Source organism: Chiloscyllium plagiosum, unplaced genomic scaffold (genome assembly GCF_037043375.1).
Source record: "Chiloscyllium plagiosum isolate Xiang-an unplaced genomic scaffold, Cpla_swu_hap1 HiC_scaffold_53X, whole genome shotgun sequence".
Taxonomy (NCBI): Eukaryota; Metazoa; Chordata; class Chondrichthyes; order Orectolobiformes; family Hemiscylliidae; genus Chiloscyllium; species Chiloscyllium plagiosum.
In genome coordinates this window covers 15,623,031-15,640,996 of record NW_028270191.1, presented here as the reverse complement: position 1 = coordinate 15,640,996, position 17,966 = coordinate 15,623,031, and the positions used below count along the sequence as shown (strand labels likewise).

The window sequence follows — 17,966 nt, the reverse complement described above, 5'->3', positions numbered from 1 at the left end:
TGTCCACAAACATGTACAAGACCTTGTTATAGAGTCATAGAGATGTACAGCATGGAAACATTCCCTTTGGTCCAACTCATCCATGCCGACCAGATATCCTAACCTAGTTGAGTCCCACTTACCAGTAGTTGGCCCATATTCCTCTAAACCCTTCCTATTTATATTCCCATCCAGATGTTTTTTAAATGTTGTATTTGTACCAACCTCCACCACTTCTGTTGGCAGCTCATTCCATACACGTGCCACCCTCTGTGTGAAAAAGGTGCCCTTTGGGTCTCTTAAATCTTTCCCTCTCACCCTAAACCTATGCCCTCTAGTTTTGGACTTCCCTACCCTGGGCAAAATACCTTCACTATTCATCCTATTCATGCCTCTCATGGCTTTATAAACCTCTATAAGGTCATCCCTCAGCATCCAACACTCATGGGAAAATATCCCCAGACTATTCAGCCTCTCCCTATAGCTCAAATGTGGACAGAAAAAGAATGTGCATGCACAGCGCTTGTTTCCACTCAGATTGATGCCCTGGCCAATCACTGTCATCTTGTCTGGTTTGGAATCTAAACAAAACCTGTCAGTTAACATTCAATCATCATGAACTGTTGCATTCTCCATGGCAATGTTTCTTCCAATCAATCAACACTCTCCTGTAATACCGTATAAATGTTGGTGTTCTCTTTTATTGGTATTCTTGTGAATTGTACTGATGAATACAAGACAAAAAGCTTTGACAAAATGTGTCTTTATTCAGTAATACTTTTTCATAGACAAAACCTTTGTCAATTTGCTTTTCTAATAATTAGAAGATCAAATGAATATCGCACAAATATCCACATTATGTGTACCACACGTTGATGCCAGAATACGTGCTAGAATCTTGCATAAAAGCCCTAGAAGTGGTAGAAATGCCAGTTTCTCACCTAAGTAAAGGCTATTTCTTCCTAAAACATCCCCTGATCTTTGCCTCCTACCATGTCCAGCAGTAATATTTGTGCCTGGGCCTTGGTCTAAAAGGTACTGTGGATGCCAACCTGTCTCTTGTCCTTTTGTGACAGTCCCATCTCATCTCCTTAGCAAACTGAGACAGAGAATCAGTGAGAATTGTCACAGTACACAGTACTTTCTGAATGAGAATCAGTGAGAATTGTTACAATATATAGTATTTTCTGAACTTTTGCATTCACAAAATTGAATATTCAAGAATGACTTGCATTTATATGTTACCATTGCCAAGACTTCAGAGAGAGCACTTCACATACAGTGAACAGCTTCAAAGTAAAGCAACTATAACACAGTCTGTTTCCAAGCTGCAGTTTCTATCTGTATCAACTAGTTCATGTTGGTGCTCACCCTGATATGGGAGTCTCCTCATTCCATTTATCTGCTCCATTCCCATATCCTTTTATTCCCTTTTCCTACAGCCACTAAGCTAACTTAGTCATAAACATTGACATGATTCTTACTTCAAATCACTAATGCTGGCAATGCATTTTACAGCCTCAGAATCCAATGAAGAAAATAAAATCTACTCTCTGCTAAATTATTTAATGTTGTACCTATGCCCTCTTTTCCCAGGCCCTTCAGATCAAGGTAAACATTCTGATAGTTCAACTTCCCACATTTGCATATATTTAAATCTTTCCAAAACTACAACTGGAAGAGTCAATTCATTAATAACTTTACCCAATAAATATAACAAGTGTATCCTATTTAATAGTTCCCTACATCACATTCATTATTCTACTTCTGGATGTTTGGTGTAAAATCCAGCAGATCTGGCAGCATCTGTGCAGAGTGAACATTTCAGATCCAGTGACCCTTCTTGAGAACCTCTTCTTCTTCTGAAGGAACAACAATCTATTTCCATATCAGGATGGTGAGGGGCTTGGAGGGGACCTTGTAATTAGTGGTGGTTCCATGTATCTGCTGCCCTTGTCCTTACAGATGGAAGTGGTCATGGATTTGGAAGGTGCTGTCGAAGGAGCCTTGGTGAATTGTATGGCACTATGACTGTGCCAAATGGGATAGACTTCAGACAAATTTTGCATCTTAAGACAGAGCATTCATAAAGTGGTGTGGGGCATCAGCAGCAGCAGTGCTGTACTCCAAAACAATCTGCAACCACATGGCCTGGCATATCCTCCGCTCAAGCCAAGAGATCAACCCTGATTAAGAAACAGTGCAGGAGGATATGCCAGGAGCAGCACCAGGCTTATGTAAAAATAAAGTGTCAACCTGGTGAATCTATCAAACAGGATTGTTTGCATGACAAACAATATAAGTATCAAATGACAGACAAAGCTAAGTGATTCCACACCAGCCAATCAGACTTAAGCTCTGCAGTCCTGCTGCATTCAGTCGTGAATGGTGGTGGACAATTAAATAGCTCACTGGAGGAAGGAAGCTCCATAAATATCCCCATCGTAAATGATGGGGGAGCCCAGCATATCAGTGCAAAAGTTAAGGCTAAGGGACTCACAGCAACCTTCAGCTAGAAGTTCCAAGTGAATGATCCATTTCAGCCTCCTTCAGAGATCCCCAGCATCAGAGATACCAGTCTTCAGGCAATTTGAATCACTTCCCGTGATATCAAGAAATGGTTGGAGGCACTGGATACTGCAATGGTTATGGACCCTTACAACATTCCGGCATGGGATCTGAAGACTTGTGTTCCTGAAGTTTACTCATCCCTTCGCCAAGCTGCTCTAGCGTAGTTACAACACTGGAATCTACCCGACAATGTGGAAAATTGCCCAGTATATCCTGTATACAAATTAGGTAAAAACAACGACTGCAGATGCTGGAAACCAGATTCTGGATTAGTGGTGCTGGAAAAGCACAGCAGTTCAGGCAGCATCCGAGGAGCAGGAAAATCAACGTTTCGGGCAAAAGCCCTTCATCAGGAATACAGGCAGAGTGCCTGAAGGGTGGAGAGATAAATGAGAGGAGGGTGGGGGTGGGGAGAAAGTAGCATAGAGTACAATAGGTGAGTGGGGGAGGGGATGAAGGTGATAGGTCAGGGAGGAGGGTGGAGTGGATAGGTGGAAAAGAAGATAGGCAGGTAGGACAAGTCATGGGGACAGTGCTGAGCTGGAAGTTTGGAACTGAGGTGAGGTGGGGCAAGGGGAAATGAGGAAACTGTTGAAGTCCACATTGATGCCCTGGGGTTGAAGTGTTCCGAGGCAGAAGATGAGGTGTTCTTCCTCCAGGCGTCAGGTGGTGAGGAAGCGGCGGTGAAGGAGGCCCAGGACCTCCATGTCCTCGGCAGAGTGGGAGGGGGAGTTGAAATGTTGGGCCACAGGGCGGTTTGGTTGATTGGTGCGGGTGTCCCGGAGACGTTCCCTAAAGCGCTCTGCGAGGAAGCTTCCAGTCTCCCCAATAGTCTGCTCTCGATCATCAGTAAAGTGATGGAAACTGTCATCAACAGTGCTATCCAGCAGCACCTGCTGAGCAATGACCTGCACAAAGGAAGATGGTTGTGGCTGTTGGAGGTCAGTCACCTCAGCTCCAGGACATTGCTGTGGTAGTTCCTCAGGATAGTGTCCTAGGCCCGACCATCTTCAGCTCCTCCATCAATGATCTTCCCTCAAAGTTAAAAATCACACAACACCAGGTTATAGTCCAACAGGTTTATTGGAAGCACTAGCTTTTGGAGCGCTGCTCCTTCATCAGGTGGTTGTGGAGAATAAGACTGTAAGACTCAGAATTTATAGCAAAAATTTACAGTGTGATGTAACTGAAATTATATATTGAAAAAAGACTGGGATTGTTTGTTAATCTCTCATCTTTTAGAATGACCATGTTGGTTTCAGTTCTTTCATATGTAAATTGCAAAACTTTTTTAAGATCACTTGACAATGTAACTTTTAAAAAAAGTTTTGCAATTTACATATGAAAGAACTGAAACCAACATGGTCATTCTAAAAGATGAGAGATTAACAAACAATTCAGGTCTTTTTCAATATATAATTTCAGTTGCATCACACTGTAAATTTTGCTATAAATTCTATGTTTTACAATCTTATTCTCCACAACCACCTGATGAAGGAGCAGTGCTCTGAAAGCTAGTGCTTCCAAATAAACCTGTTGGACTAAAACCTGGTGTTATGTGATTTTTAACTTTGTACACCCCAGTCCAATACCAGCGTTCCCAAATCATGATTTCCCTCCAACGTAAGGTCAAAAGTGGCAGTGTCCACTCAGACTGCACAATGTTTAGCATCATTCATGGCTCCTCAGACACTGAAGCAGATCATGCCCAAATGCAGGAAGACCTGGACAATATCCATGGTACAGTTGACAAGTGCCAAAAAACATTCATGCCACAAAAGTGCCAGGTAATAATGATATCCAACGAGAGATGCCCCTTGATATTGAATGTTTTGCCATCACTGAATCCCCCACTATGAAGACCTTGAGAGCTACTATTGACCAGAAACTCAACTGGACCAGCCATATAAATACCAAAGCTAGGAATACTGCAGCAAGTAACTCACCCGCTGACCCCACGAAGCCTGTCCACCATCTACAAGGGATAGGTCAGGAGTGTGATGGAATACTCCCCACTTGTCTGAATGAATGCAGTTCCAACAACACTCAGTGAAGTTTGACACCATCCAGGTCAAAGCACCCCAATTGTTAGGCACCACTTCCACAAGCATTCACTTCCTCCATCACCAATGCTAAGTAGCAGCAGTGTGTAATATCTACAAGATGCATCAAGGCTTCTGAGACATTCCAAACCCACAACCACTTCCATCTAGAAAGACAACGGCAGCAGATCCATGGGAACACCACCACTTGCAAGTTTCTCTCCAAGTCCATCCTGACTTGGAAATATATTGCTGTTCCTTCAGTGTTGCTGGATCAAAATCCTGGAACTCCGTCTCTAACAGCATTGTAGGTGTACAGCAGTCCAAGAACACAGCTCGATACCACATTCTCAAGGACAATTCAGGATGGGCAATAAAGGCTGGCCCAGCCAGCAATGCCCACATCCCATGAATGAATAAAGAAAGTCATACATCATAGGCACCACTTGTTGAAAACTTCCCCTGGGTGCTATCTGTTAGAAAAGCAGAAACTCATCAGTTCACAAACTACTGAAAAAGTTCTCCATTACTATGCGTATGGTTGAAGGAAGCAAGTTCTCTTTGTGCGAACAAACAAATGCTTTTGAAATCATTAGAGTTGCCTCTTTCCAGAAACGAGTACTGCTGTTCATGGGCGCTAGGACCCAACGGAATCTCCAAGCCTTGGAGTAGCTCTCCACCTGCTGCAACGGTTCGGGACCGCCGCAGTCTGGCTGTGTGTCTCTCTCCATATTAGTAGTCAGCAGGGGCTCACCCACATCACTTTGGAAATTCAAGATTATCCTTGAGTGCCCGCCCTTTCCCATTCACTAAGTGCTAGTCTGGTGAATTGTTTCTGTCACGGTTGCAAGCCTGAAGTTTTCTGCACTTCCTACACTTGCTGCTTTCCCTTTCTTCCGCTCGATCAGAGAGGTACTTGAGTTGCTCGCTTTACGTTCTGCCCAATCCTATCCTTTTTTTCACTTAAGGTTATGTCTGGACTGTATTTCAATTCTCTTTTGGGATCTTTCGGGAAATCAGACTGAATTATGTTAGAGAAGTTCTAACCCGGGAAGAAACTGAAACCGAATTGTGATTGATTCGAGAAATCGCCTTATGCCTGGATTTATACGTATTTTTTTGAAATTTCCCTCCCCCCCCATCTTATTTTCAGGAAGGGGAAGTAAATATGTAAAAGTGAAGTACCTGTGTCGTTTCCGTGACGGGTGACACTTATTCTCCGTTGGTAAGTCATTTTCTTGAAGTTTCCTGAGTGACATTTTCCGGAACCTCCCAACACGCTGGCTGTAAGAAAAAAGTTACGGTCTTGAAGCTGCTGTTTTGTTTCTGGTAAATGATGATTCCACACGTGTGGATAAAGAACACATTTTGATGCAATGGGAATTCAATGTTCGAAGTTTTTTTGTGTGTGAGGCTGTGGGATTAGCTTGAGGCGCTCAAATTATTCTTTTGAACAATTTCACTGTTGTAGAATATGTTAAGCCACTTTAAATTATTTCAGGTGAGTAAACTCTCTATTTTAAAAAAAAGTTTTGCTGCAAATTCTTGGCTTTTCTCTTTTTCAAGGGAAGACCTACCCTGTAGGTATGCTCTTATCTTTTAAAATTTAAACTAATAATGGGTACTTGTCTCGGAAGGTGTGGATTCCAAATTTTATTGAATAAAAATGATGGTTTTAACAGATGAATTGTTATAAATGATTGAATTGGTGGGTACAATGGCTATTATGCAGCTGAGGTGTGCAAAGCAGGCTGGCCTCTGATCTGATTCCAAGTCTCTGATAAATTAGCTGAGATCCTCTGGAGTAGCCAACATTGCCTTTGGGTTAAAGAGGGAAAAATTATGTGAAATCCTTACTCCCAATGACTGTCCAGTATCTGTGGGCATCAAATGAGGATTAGATCAGGTTTCGGTGTGAAACAGACGAAAGTATATGCAGCAATAAAACTTGGTTGCAGTTAAGATGTACTCAAAACTTATGTCAAAGTATCTCAGATACTGAATTGTGTAGGAAGAGTAGTCATTCTGTGCATTGTAAGGTTATACAAATAATTGTTTTCACTGGTGTTTTGTGAAAGTCACAACGAGAACTTAGCAAGGAGAATCAAGTTTCATGTGTTACAGAAACAACACTAGCATTTCCCTTTCCTTATGGTAAGAATTGAGGGGGAAATAAACCAGATTCATGGTCAAGAAATGCATAGTCAGACACGTTCAATATAACTTAACCTCGCTGTTGGGTTAGATCTTTAAATAATATAATTCAGTTTACTTGAAGGGGGAATATTCACCAGGACAACACCCTGTTATTCAAACAAGGTAATGGGATCTTTAATATCCACCTGAGCAAGCCAGCAAACTCTGACACACCTGTCTTCAATGGCAGTGTGTTGTCAGAGGTACTGTTGCATCCAGAAATGGATTTGAGCCAACTATCTTTTTAGGTGATGTTACCACCAACTAAAGTTACTTGATACTTGTTTTCTCTTCCCATTACACAAAGTATTATGAAGTATGCAGATAACTAGTTAGTGGTTCCAATTGTATGCTTATTAATACTATAAACTATTTGGCTCAGTCAAGCTGTTTTCTTGGAGTGTGGAACAAATTCCATATTCTACATATGTGACACATCATATCCATTTGTAACTGCTTAGACACCTATTTTTAAAAAAAACTAATGCTACACTTGTCAATTTGACACAATATATTATAATTTTACTTATTTTCAGCAGTAACTGACTTTTTATGGAATTCTTATTTTTAAGAAACTGAAGATATATTTTTTCACATGGGATCTGGTGGTGTTTCACCATGGTAATTAATTACACAAGGCAATTTTGTGTTTCTGGATGGTGCAAAATATTGTGGTGCTAATTGTTTGAATTTGTTTAAATCACTTTGTTTTCAAATTTTTTTCTTTAATGGACTTTACTGGCAGAAGGTTTGCAGTCTCAAGTCATTTTTTCTTCTGAACATGCCCACAGCCCACAATGATCTGTTACTTGGGAGTAAATTAGGAATTTTATTTGGAGAATCTGTACAGTTCACTGGTGTGGATTTGGTGGACGTTTGTGCTTTTCCTGTCCTCCATCTAATGAAGCATTGTTCACAAGCTTTATTGATTTTTTTTTAAGAAGTAATGAAGAGGATTGATGAGGGCAGATCGATGGATGTGACCTATATGAACTTCAGTAAGATGTTTGACAAGGTTCCTCATGGGAGACTAGTTAGCAAGGTTAGATCACCTGGAATACAGCCTTTCAGACTGGAGGCCTGTAACCAGTGGTGTGACACTGATTTGGATGTGAACATTGGAGGTAGAGTTAGTGAGTTTGCAGATGACATCAAAATTGGAGATGTAGTAGACAGCAAAGAAGGTTACCTCAGAGTACAACAGGATCTTGATCAGATGGGATATATGAATAGGAAGGGTTCAGAGGGATATGGGCCAAGTGCTGGCAAATGGTACTAGATTAGGTTGGGATATCTGGTCGGCATGGACGAGTTGGACCAAACAGTCTGATTCCATACTGTACATCTCCATGACTCTATGGAGTGTTACTAGACAGTTGATTGTGCCTAACTTGCCTTAAATCAGTGTTTCCCACTCTTTTTCCCATTGTGACTCCATTTCAAATTGAAAATTGTTATGACGCCTTTTAGGAAGAACTGAGAGCAGGGATACAGCTGTTATGACTCTGTCAAGGTTCCATGGTTACCATTGCTGCCTCAGTGCTTGCAAACCCACTTGGGGTCCTGACCCTCATTTTGGGAGGCCCTGCCTTATGTGCTGGATTAAGAAAGTGGAAACTGTGGTGTAACCCTTAAAACTTCACTTTTGAGCAGAAAACATTGACCAAAAATAGTTATCAGAAAAACAAGTAAAAGAAAATGGATATATGTGGGATATTGCAGTCAGAGAGGAGACAGAAGGATTCAAAATCACCTTGGCAAAAACACGAGTGCAATTGTAGAGGAATGAAAACCATCAGAAATACAACAATATAAATAATTGTCTAATTGATAGTAATTCAAAAATCTTTGGTGTATTGGGACATTTTTTTCAATTAATGTATTTTCTACAGTATAGACTTCCACTCTATTGATGCTGACTTTTCTGTGCAGGTAATTTCTGATTTATAAGTTGAGTTTACAAAGGAAAATTACCATTTATACATTCATGGGATGTGGACATCATTGGTTGGGCCAATGTTTATTGTTCATCCCAAATTTCCTGTGAACCAAATGCCTTTCTAGGCCATTTCAAAGTGCAGTTAAGAATCAATCATATTGCTGTGGGTTCAGAGTCATGTGCACCAGACCAGGTAAGGATGGCAGATTTCCTTCGAGGTAGGAAATTAGAGTGTTCATGTTCAATGTGACTGGATGTAACACTTAGCCTCATTAAAGCAAAAGAAAACTCACTGAACTATTATAGTCCAGTGCCTACAAATAAGCCAGTTATACTTCTCTTGTTCGGGTAAATCAACTGTCAACAATTAGAACTTGAAAGTGGATCTGCATTACATTAAAGTCAATCACACATTGAAAGCTAGTCTTCCACCTATCTGTGGCACTTCCTTACCCAAGTGTGGGTTCCTTTTTATTATCACTGAACTGAAAGACCAGAGATTGTAACCAGCCAGTGGACAGAAGTAATAATGTCCTGGAATTGGTGCCAAGGGGTGGAGACTGGTTTCCTCTGAAGATAGCATGAGGGTAAAACATTCAAGTTGCGATAAATCTGGAAGCTGAGCTGGAACAGAATTTCACACTGGATTCAGCCACTGCAAACAAAGGTGGATTGGAGACAATTCTAAGAACTTTTGGGTTTTTTAAAAAATGTTTTTGTAAAAAAGCAATTTAGCATGTGAATGACAACTCACGGCAGGATTGTGTAGCTGTAATGTTTGTGTGGTTATTTCGTGGGTTGTAATTGAGAGGCAGCTTGATTGTAGGATTCAGTCCATGATCTCATTCTTCAGCTAAGCTTTCACAACACCCACTGTGCTCCCACAGATGCTTTAAAAAAAAAAGATACCGTATGTCTTCTCAAAAGACACATTCAAAGCCAGTTCTGAGTCATTTTAAAGCATTTTTTTTATATGGAAACTTTTTATAGTTGGTGAACATTTTGCTCAAGGTATTAGAGCTTGGAAATAGAAACACTTCCAGCACAGGTTAAATCATCCCACACTATCTGCAAATTATTTTGTTTTACGTAAGTCCATGTTGCAGCATGGTGGCTTTTTTTTGTTGCCCACACCAGCTATTCTGTGGGCTGAGATGAAATTTGTGCTAGGTTAATGCCTTTCATTTTGTGTTATTATTTTTGAACTCTCTAGCTGTGGCAGTGTCAGGAACTGAATGGGAGTCCATTTATATATTGGGGTGGTGAACTGACATATGTCAATGAAACTAACATCTTACTGAAACACCCTGGTTGTTAATGACTAATGTTTGTTCATCATGTTTGTTCAAACAGGAGCAGAAGGGTGCATGGGGCCACGGCCTTGCCTTTCAAAAGTAAAGATATTGTTGCCTGGTCCTCTCTAGCTGCTGTGCAGTCCTTCCCAGATTCTATGCTGCACTACCTTCTTGTCCAGGAATACAGTAACAGATATCAAGGCATCCTCACTATGGAAGCCTCACTCTCACTCCCAGTCTATATCCTACTCTGACTTGCTCACCCTTTGGTAGTGTATGTACAGATGATGGCTGTGATCTCCCTACATGTGTGCAGATGCTTCCTGCGGATGGTTTTTGTAGTGGCCAGGTGATGTCACTGGCCATTCATGCATACTGGCCATACTATATAGAGACACAGAACTAGAAGTATTTGGCCCTTCGAGCCAATTCCACCATTCAGTGTGACCATCGGTAATCCTCCATCTCAGTACCATATCCCTTGATACTTTTTGAAAATGTAAAAAAAGTTCTCCTTTTTAGATATATTCAGTGATTTGGCCTCAGCCTTCTGTGGTAGAATGCTGCCTACAATCAGATCCCCCCCCCCCCCCCCCCCCCACAACCAGGATTTCCTTCCCCACAGCTATCAGCATTTTGGAGAGATCATTCCATCCGCAACTCCCTTGTTAAGATTCCCCCCCCCCACCCCAAATCCAGCCCACATATCCCACTCCCGGCACCTTCCCCTGCCACCAAAGGAAGTGCAAAACCTGCGTCTACACCCTTCCACATCCAACAGAAATTTACCTGCACCACCACTAATGTCATCTACTGTATATGTTGCACCCAATGTGGTCTGATTTCCAGCATCAGCAGTCCTCACTTTTGCCTAGTAATTTTGATCTGATTTGCTCAGCCTTTCTTCATCAGGAATCCCCTTCATCTCAAGAATTAGCCTTGTTAACCTTCTCTGAATGCTTTAAGGGAGAAGTAATGGAACAAGGTTTCAGTGCAATCTTATTTCCTCAGCATCTGCCACTAATGTCTTGATAAACTTGCACTTCTAAATTGGATTGGAGGAAGCAAACTATTAAATTTGTTGGAACAATGCCATTCGCAAAATGAGTGCTGGTATCAGTATAGAGAGGACGGAGCCGGCCAATTCAATTCTACCTCCAACTTGAGTTCCTTTCTAGTTGGAAAAGGCATCCAGATGGATGGCTGAAGATTTTGTCGAGCATAAATCCTGCCATGAGCTAAGAGTCTGAATGTCCTGTTTCTGAGCTTTAAGTGCGAGTTTAATTTAATTTTAAACTTAGCCAGCCAATAGTTGATGGGATAGTCGGCAGGCTCACTAATCTTTAATTAGACTTCAATTTGTTTTGTAAATGTCACCTTACACTGGTTCCCATTTAGACCGCAGCCAGTGTCAAACTATCTTCTCCAGTGGGGTGCTAAGCACTCTGAAGAATGTAGTGCACTGTATGTTAGTTCAGTAGCTTTCCTAAGCACTTTGTTTACATGAGGACAAGCTATTTTGAATTGAATTAACTGCGTCATCAAACTGAATGGGATTGCCCTTCTTATCTAAGCATAACCACAGGATCATCAGCAATAGCTTCTCTTCCTTTGTCCTGCAGTCTCCCAAATATTCATGTAGTCCGTCCTTTTTTCCTTGTTTTACAGGTTGCTCTTTAGCATTGTCATCTTAAGATATGAGCTAAGAATCCATGTGTGTATTAATGCCTCTCAGCTTGACCTTTCAACCCCTCCATTGCTGACAATTAGTCCCACATTGTCTTGGATGCCTTGCAGTTTCCTCCACTTAAACATTAGGAAGACAGGGGCCATTGTCTTTTGCCCCGCCACCAATTCTGGATCATCACTACCAATTCCAAATCTTTTCTCTGTCACTGGTGAAACAGGCTGTTTCAGAATATCTGTATTCTGTTCTATCCGATTACCATCTCCATTTCAAAGACTGGTAACTTGGTCCATCTCAGTGGATGTGCTTCTGAAAGTGAACTCCTTTGATCATCCAATGGCAAGAATTATTATTGATGGGTTCTTTATTGTTATACCAGGAATGGCCAGTTTAGGTTTGATGCAAGCCAACCAGTTAGTCTTGTTTGTTCAGAACAGGTGTGGCATTGGCTTTTGTGTAAAAGCCAAAGTAATTAAGTTATTAAGCAAACAAGGAACTTATGTATTAGTTTAAAACAATTATCTGTATGAACTGGGAAACTGGAATATCTGATGCAATATTTTAAGTAGTTCCTGAAATGAGCAAGGCACATCAAGTTAGGTCAAACTGATTCAACCACAAATAATCCAAAATGCAGCTATTGTTGTCATCAAAACCTTTTGGAAAATTACTGGAGCAGTTGAAGAAATTTGGTATGAATCTATTGTAAGATGCTTTCTGTATGTAGGTCCTGTCATTACCCTTGCAGTAGTTTCAGTATTGCCCTAATACCCTTAATCTCTTGGGTGAAAGTTTGTTATGTGGAGAAATATGGGTCAGAATTTTTTTTTTTGCCACATGACTGTGTACAATATGTTATGCCAGTATACACTGCACTATGCTACTTTTGGCAAGATTCCAGTGTTTTCATTTTGAATCTGAATACTTCTGCAGTAAATCCTCTCTCTCAATATTTTCTCTATCCCATCATGTACAGGATATGGATGGAGTTGATGTCGCATTATAATTCAAGGTACTTTCCGGTACGTTTTTTCACACTCTGTGAAACTTAGCTTTCCTAGAGACTCATGTTTCCTCTAAAGTAAACCTCGATCTGATATATTGAATAGCTGAAAAAGCGTGCCATAAGCTGAACAAAGAACCTTTCTTAATGTTATCAGGAAATGGGACATGATGCCACTGTATGTCTGAATTTGACAATTAGCAGAAAGACAGTATGCTGATAGTTAGTTTAGATCAGGCTAAACTACTAACAAATGAAGTGAAACATGGTCTATTTAAATAGGTTTTCAATGTTGTACTCCTTTGAATAAAGGAGTTGTCACATGTACGTCAATTTAATTTGGGATAAGTGATACATGGGCCTATGGCACCAATGACAGGCCCCACACAAATGTGGAAGTTCGAGTAAAACTCGCCATAATGCATAAAATATTGATACTCTGGATCAAAATATGTTGGTGTTCAAAAATGCTGTCTGAAAGGCATGGAATAGAATTTATATTTTTAACATGTGTATGTATATGTTTAGGTGTTTGGGGCAGGCGTGCATGGTGTGGAAGAATACAAGTGACCCAAAGAAGCCCTTGGTGTTGCCTTCCTTGCCCCCGCTCCCCCATTCCATAAAAAACAATATAGCAGGACGCTGGACAAGAAAGTCTGAGGAATATGAAGCACCAGTCTGGTATTTCATTGTATTCTCTTAAATAAGACATAGGAGTAGAAATTAGGCCATTCAGCCCATTGAGTCTGCTATGCCATTCAATCATGGCTGATAAGTTTCTCAACCCAATTCTCCTGTTTTCTCCCCATAACCCTTGATCCCCTTGATATGTTTTGGGGAAAGAGTTTGGAATGAACTGCTCCAAGTTTAACAGCCAACCTCTTTTTGTTTTTCCCACAAGAGTTAACATAATCAGCCTCCTCTGCATTTCTTGTCCTCAACAGTATGGGCAAGACAGTCATTTTGGTGTGTAAAAGAATTGGCATGAGTTCATGATTTACCCCTGGGATACAGCAGGTTGTTGCATCCTGTTAGGGTGAAAGAAAAGGCTGGTAGGTGTAGGGAATGCTGGATGACTAAAGAAATTGAGGGTTCAGTTAAGAAAAATAAGGAAGCCTATGTAAGGTGTAGACAAGATAGATCGAGTGAATCCTTAGAAGCGTATAATGGAAGTAGATTAGATTACTTCGGCCCAACAAGCCCACACCGACCCGCCGAAGCGCAACACACCCAGACCCATTCCCCTACATTTACCCCTTCACCTAACACTACAGGCAATTTAGCGTGGCCAATTCACCTAACATGCACATTTTTGGACTGTGGGAGGAAACCGGAGCACCCGGAGGAAACCCGTGCAGACACGGGGAGAATGTGCAAACTCCACACAGACAGTCACCTGAGGCGGGAATTGAACCCAGGTCTCTGGCGCTGTCAGGCAGCAGTGCTGACCACTGTGCCACCGTGCCGTATACTTATGAGGGAAATCAGGAGGGCAAAAAGGGGACATGAGATAGCTTTGGCAAATAGAATTAAGCAGAATCCAAAGAGCTTTTACAACTACATTAAGGACAAAAGGGTAACTAGGGAGAGAATAGAGCCCCTCAAAGATCAGCAAGGCGGCCTTTGTGTGGAGCCGCAGAAAATGGGGGAGATATTAAACAAGTATTTTGCATCAGTATTTACTGTGGAAAAGGAGATGGAAGATATAGACTATAGGGAAATAGATGGTGACGTCTTGCAAAATGTCCATATTACAGAGGAGGAAGTGCTGGATGTCTTGAAACAGGTAAAGGTGGATAAATCCCCAGGACCTGATCAGGTGTACCCTAGAACTCTGTGGGAAGCTAGAGAAGTGATTGCTGAGCCTCTTGCTGAGAGATTTGTATCATCGATAGTCATAGGTGAGGTGCCGGAAGACTGGAGGTTGGCTAACGTAGTGCTATTGTTTAAGAAGGGTGGTAAAGACAAGCCAGGCAACTTTGGACCAGTGAGCCTGATGTCGGTGGTGGGCAAGTTGTTGGAAGGAATCCTGAGGGACAGGATGTACATGTATTTGGAAAGGCAAGGACTGATCAGGGATAGTCAACATGGCTTTGTGAGTGGGAAATCATGTCTCACAAACTTGACTGAGTTTTTTGAAGAAGTAACAAAGAAGATTGATGAGGGCAGATGCGATCTATATGGACTTCAGTAAGGCGTTCGACAAGGTTCCCCATGGGAGACTGATTAGCAAGGTTAGATCTCACGGAATAAAGAGAGAACTAGCCATTTGGATACAGAAATGGCTGAAAGGTAGAAGACAGAGGGTGGTGGTGGAGGGTTGTTTTTCAGACTGGAGGCCTGTGACCAGTGGAGTGCCACTAGGATTGGTGCTGGGTCCACTACTTTTTGTAATTTACATAAATGATTTGGATGCGAGCATAAGAGGTACAGTTAGTAAGTTTGCAGCTGACACCAAAGTTGGAGGTGTAGTGGACAGCGAAGAGGGTTACCTCAGAGTACAACAGGATCTTGACCAGATGGGCCAATGGGCTGAGAAGTGGCAGATGGAGTTTAATTCTGATAAATGCGAGGTGCTGCATTTTGGGACAGCAAATCTTAGCAGGACTTATACACTAAATGGTAAGGTCCTAGGGAGCGTTGCTGAACATAAAGACCTTGGAGAACAGGTTCATAGCTCCTTGAAAGTGGAGTCGCAGGTAGATAGGATAGTGAAGAAGGTGTTTGGTATGCTTTCCTTTATTGGTCAGAGTATTGAGTATAGGAGTTGGGAGATCGTGTTATGGCTGTACAGGACATTGGTTAGGCCACTGTTGGAATATTGCTTGCAATTCTGGTCTCCTTCCTATCGGAAAGATGTTGTGAAACTTGAAAGGGTTCAGGAAAGATTTACAAGGATGTTGCCAGGGTTGGAGGATTTGAGCTATAGGGAGAGGCTGAACAGGCTGGGGCTGTTTTCCCTGGAGCGTCAGAAGCTTAGGGGTGACCTTATAAAGGTTTACAAAATTATGAGGGGCAAGGATAGAATAAATAGACAAAGTCTTTTCCCTGGGGTCAGGGAGTCCAGAACTAGAGGGCGTAGGTTTAGGGTGAGAGGGAAAAGATATAAAAGAGACCTAAGGGGCAACGTTTTCACGCAGAGGGTGGTACGTGTATGGAATGAGCTGCCAGAGGAAGTGGGGGAGGCTGGTACAATTGCAACATTTAAAAGGTATCTGGATGGGTATATGAATAGGAAGGGTTTGGGGGGATATGGGCCGGGTGCTGGCAGGTGGGACTAGATTGGGTTGGGATATCTGGTTGGCATGGACTGGTTGGACCGAAGGGTCTGTTTCCATGCTGCACATCTGAGTCTATGACTCTCTATAATTTCAGATGAATGCTTTGTGCTTTGGCTGCTGATTTCAATGCCTTGGATGAGTGAGTGCATAGTACTGAGGAATTGTTTTGGGGGGAAAAAAAAAATCATGTTCAGGTGTACATTGAACCTTAATGAACAGCGAAAATAATTTTGCAACTGAGAGAAGCATAATGAACTTGTGCAAGAGGCGCCAAGTTAATAGTTGTTTTACAATGTAATAAATTAATCTCTCCTCTTCTTTCCACTTCTGCCTGCTCCAACATTGTCAGCACACACCTTCCAATGCCTTCTCCTCTTCAACTTATATGGTCACCTCCAGTGTGCCCCAAGACTCCATTCTTTCCCATCTCCTATTCCTTATTGATTTGTTATGTTGCCATATTTACACCGTCAGATTTAACTCATTACTGTTCTGACTTAACTGGGAAGAGTGTGTTGATACTTATGCTTCACCATTTCACATGCCATCATAAAATGTATAAAATCCCAACAAAACCATCCAAAATAATCAATTTGCCTGACAGACGACTACTCAGGAGAAAAGCAAGCGACACCAGGTATTATCAGTAACAATAAATTGTAACACCTAACTTAAATAAACAAAATCTACTACAATACAACTTGAGCTGTACCCCTTCAAATCCCCTACCCTACACAGACACACACAATCAAGATTAAGATGGACAAAAGAGAAATGGTTTGACACGTGCTATGGGTTGAAAAAGAACATAAACAAAGTAAGCAAAATTGTGAAAAGCAGAAGTCCAGACCTTACATGGGACGTTAGTTTCTCACAGTCCTTTTTAATTTAATGACCTGCTGCTATCTGTACAATGACAACAGTCATTGATCAGGTGGACTTCCTTTTGTTAGAATTCATTTGTTTAAGCATTCTTGATTTATCTGTCTTTTCTTCCCCCCCCCCACAAAAGGAGAGGTGGATACTTTCTATCTGCAGGCTCGAGATGATTCTTCTCCCTCTGCTGATCTTGGCACTTGCAGTTTTTTTGTAACCTGCAGCTCAACCAATCAGACTGTTGACAGGCCAAATTTTTTTGACTTGATTCTCCGATGTTGCTCAGTCTTGAGTTCTCCTTCTTACTGCTTCAAAAGCAACACTATCTCACAGCTCAATAATATATGTAACACTTGATTATTTAGAAGTTTTTTTTTTAAATTCATTCCCGGGCTATGGGCATTGCTAGCGAGTCCAGCACTTATTTCCCATCCCTAGGTTAACCCCAATGCTGAGAGCCTAGAGTCACATGTAGGCCAGACCAGGTAAGGATGGCAGTTTCCTTCCTTAAAGAGCATTAGTGAGCCAGCTGGATTTTTCCTGACAATCAACAATGGATTCATGGTCATTGTTAGACTCTTAATTCCAGATTTTTATTGACTTCAAATTCCACCATCTGTGTGGCAGGATTCAAGCCTGGGACCTCCGAACATTACTTGGGTGTCTGGATTAACAGTCTAGTGATAAGACCTTTGCCTCCCTAAAGTTGTAAAACTCTCCTGGCATTTCAGTTATAACAGTCCAAATTCCAATTGAGTTTACAGTCCCTAAAAAAGAAAATAAATAATTTCTTATATTACAGCAGGTCTTTGTTCCATGTCCTTTGCGACACTGTCAGACAGTGGATGATCTAAGTTTGCTTATAATTCGTGTTGGCAAAACCGAAGCAATCCTATTCAGCTCCACCAGATACTATTTTCCCCCCTCCCCTGCCCTTCAGTTTGAAACTTGGAAAACTGTCTCAAACATCACCAGTACTGCCTTTTTTTAAAATCTCTATCCTGTTATTGCTTGGTACAGTACACTATAACTGATGTTTGTGAATGACTTTGGTTTGGATGTCGAATCATTCATGCTTGTTATCATTTTGTTATTCT

At 41.5% G+C, this 17,966-nt stretch overlaps 1 protein-coding gene across 5 annotated transcripts in view; it reads left to right on the top strand.

Annotated features, from left to right (window-relative positions):
* The first annotated feature begins 5,316 nt into the window (after window positions 1–5,316).
* The window catches only part of LOC122543355 (polypeptide N-acetylgalactosaminyltransferase 6-like), an 88,317-nt gene continuing 75,667 nt past the window's right edge, over window positions 5,317–17,966 (top strand). Inside the window, exons 1-2 of one of the 5 annotated variants that reach the window (XM_043681950.2) lie at window positions 5,317–5,504; window positions 5,746–5,817. The gene's annotated coding sequence lies outside the window, so the exon portion shown is untranslated. The other 4 variants (XM_043681954.2, XM_043681948.2, XM_087985584.1 and 1 more) reach the window with 4 other exon arrangements.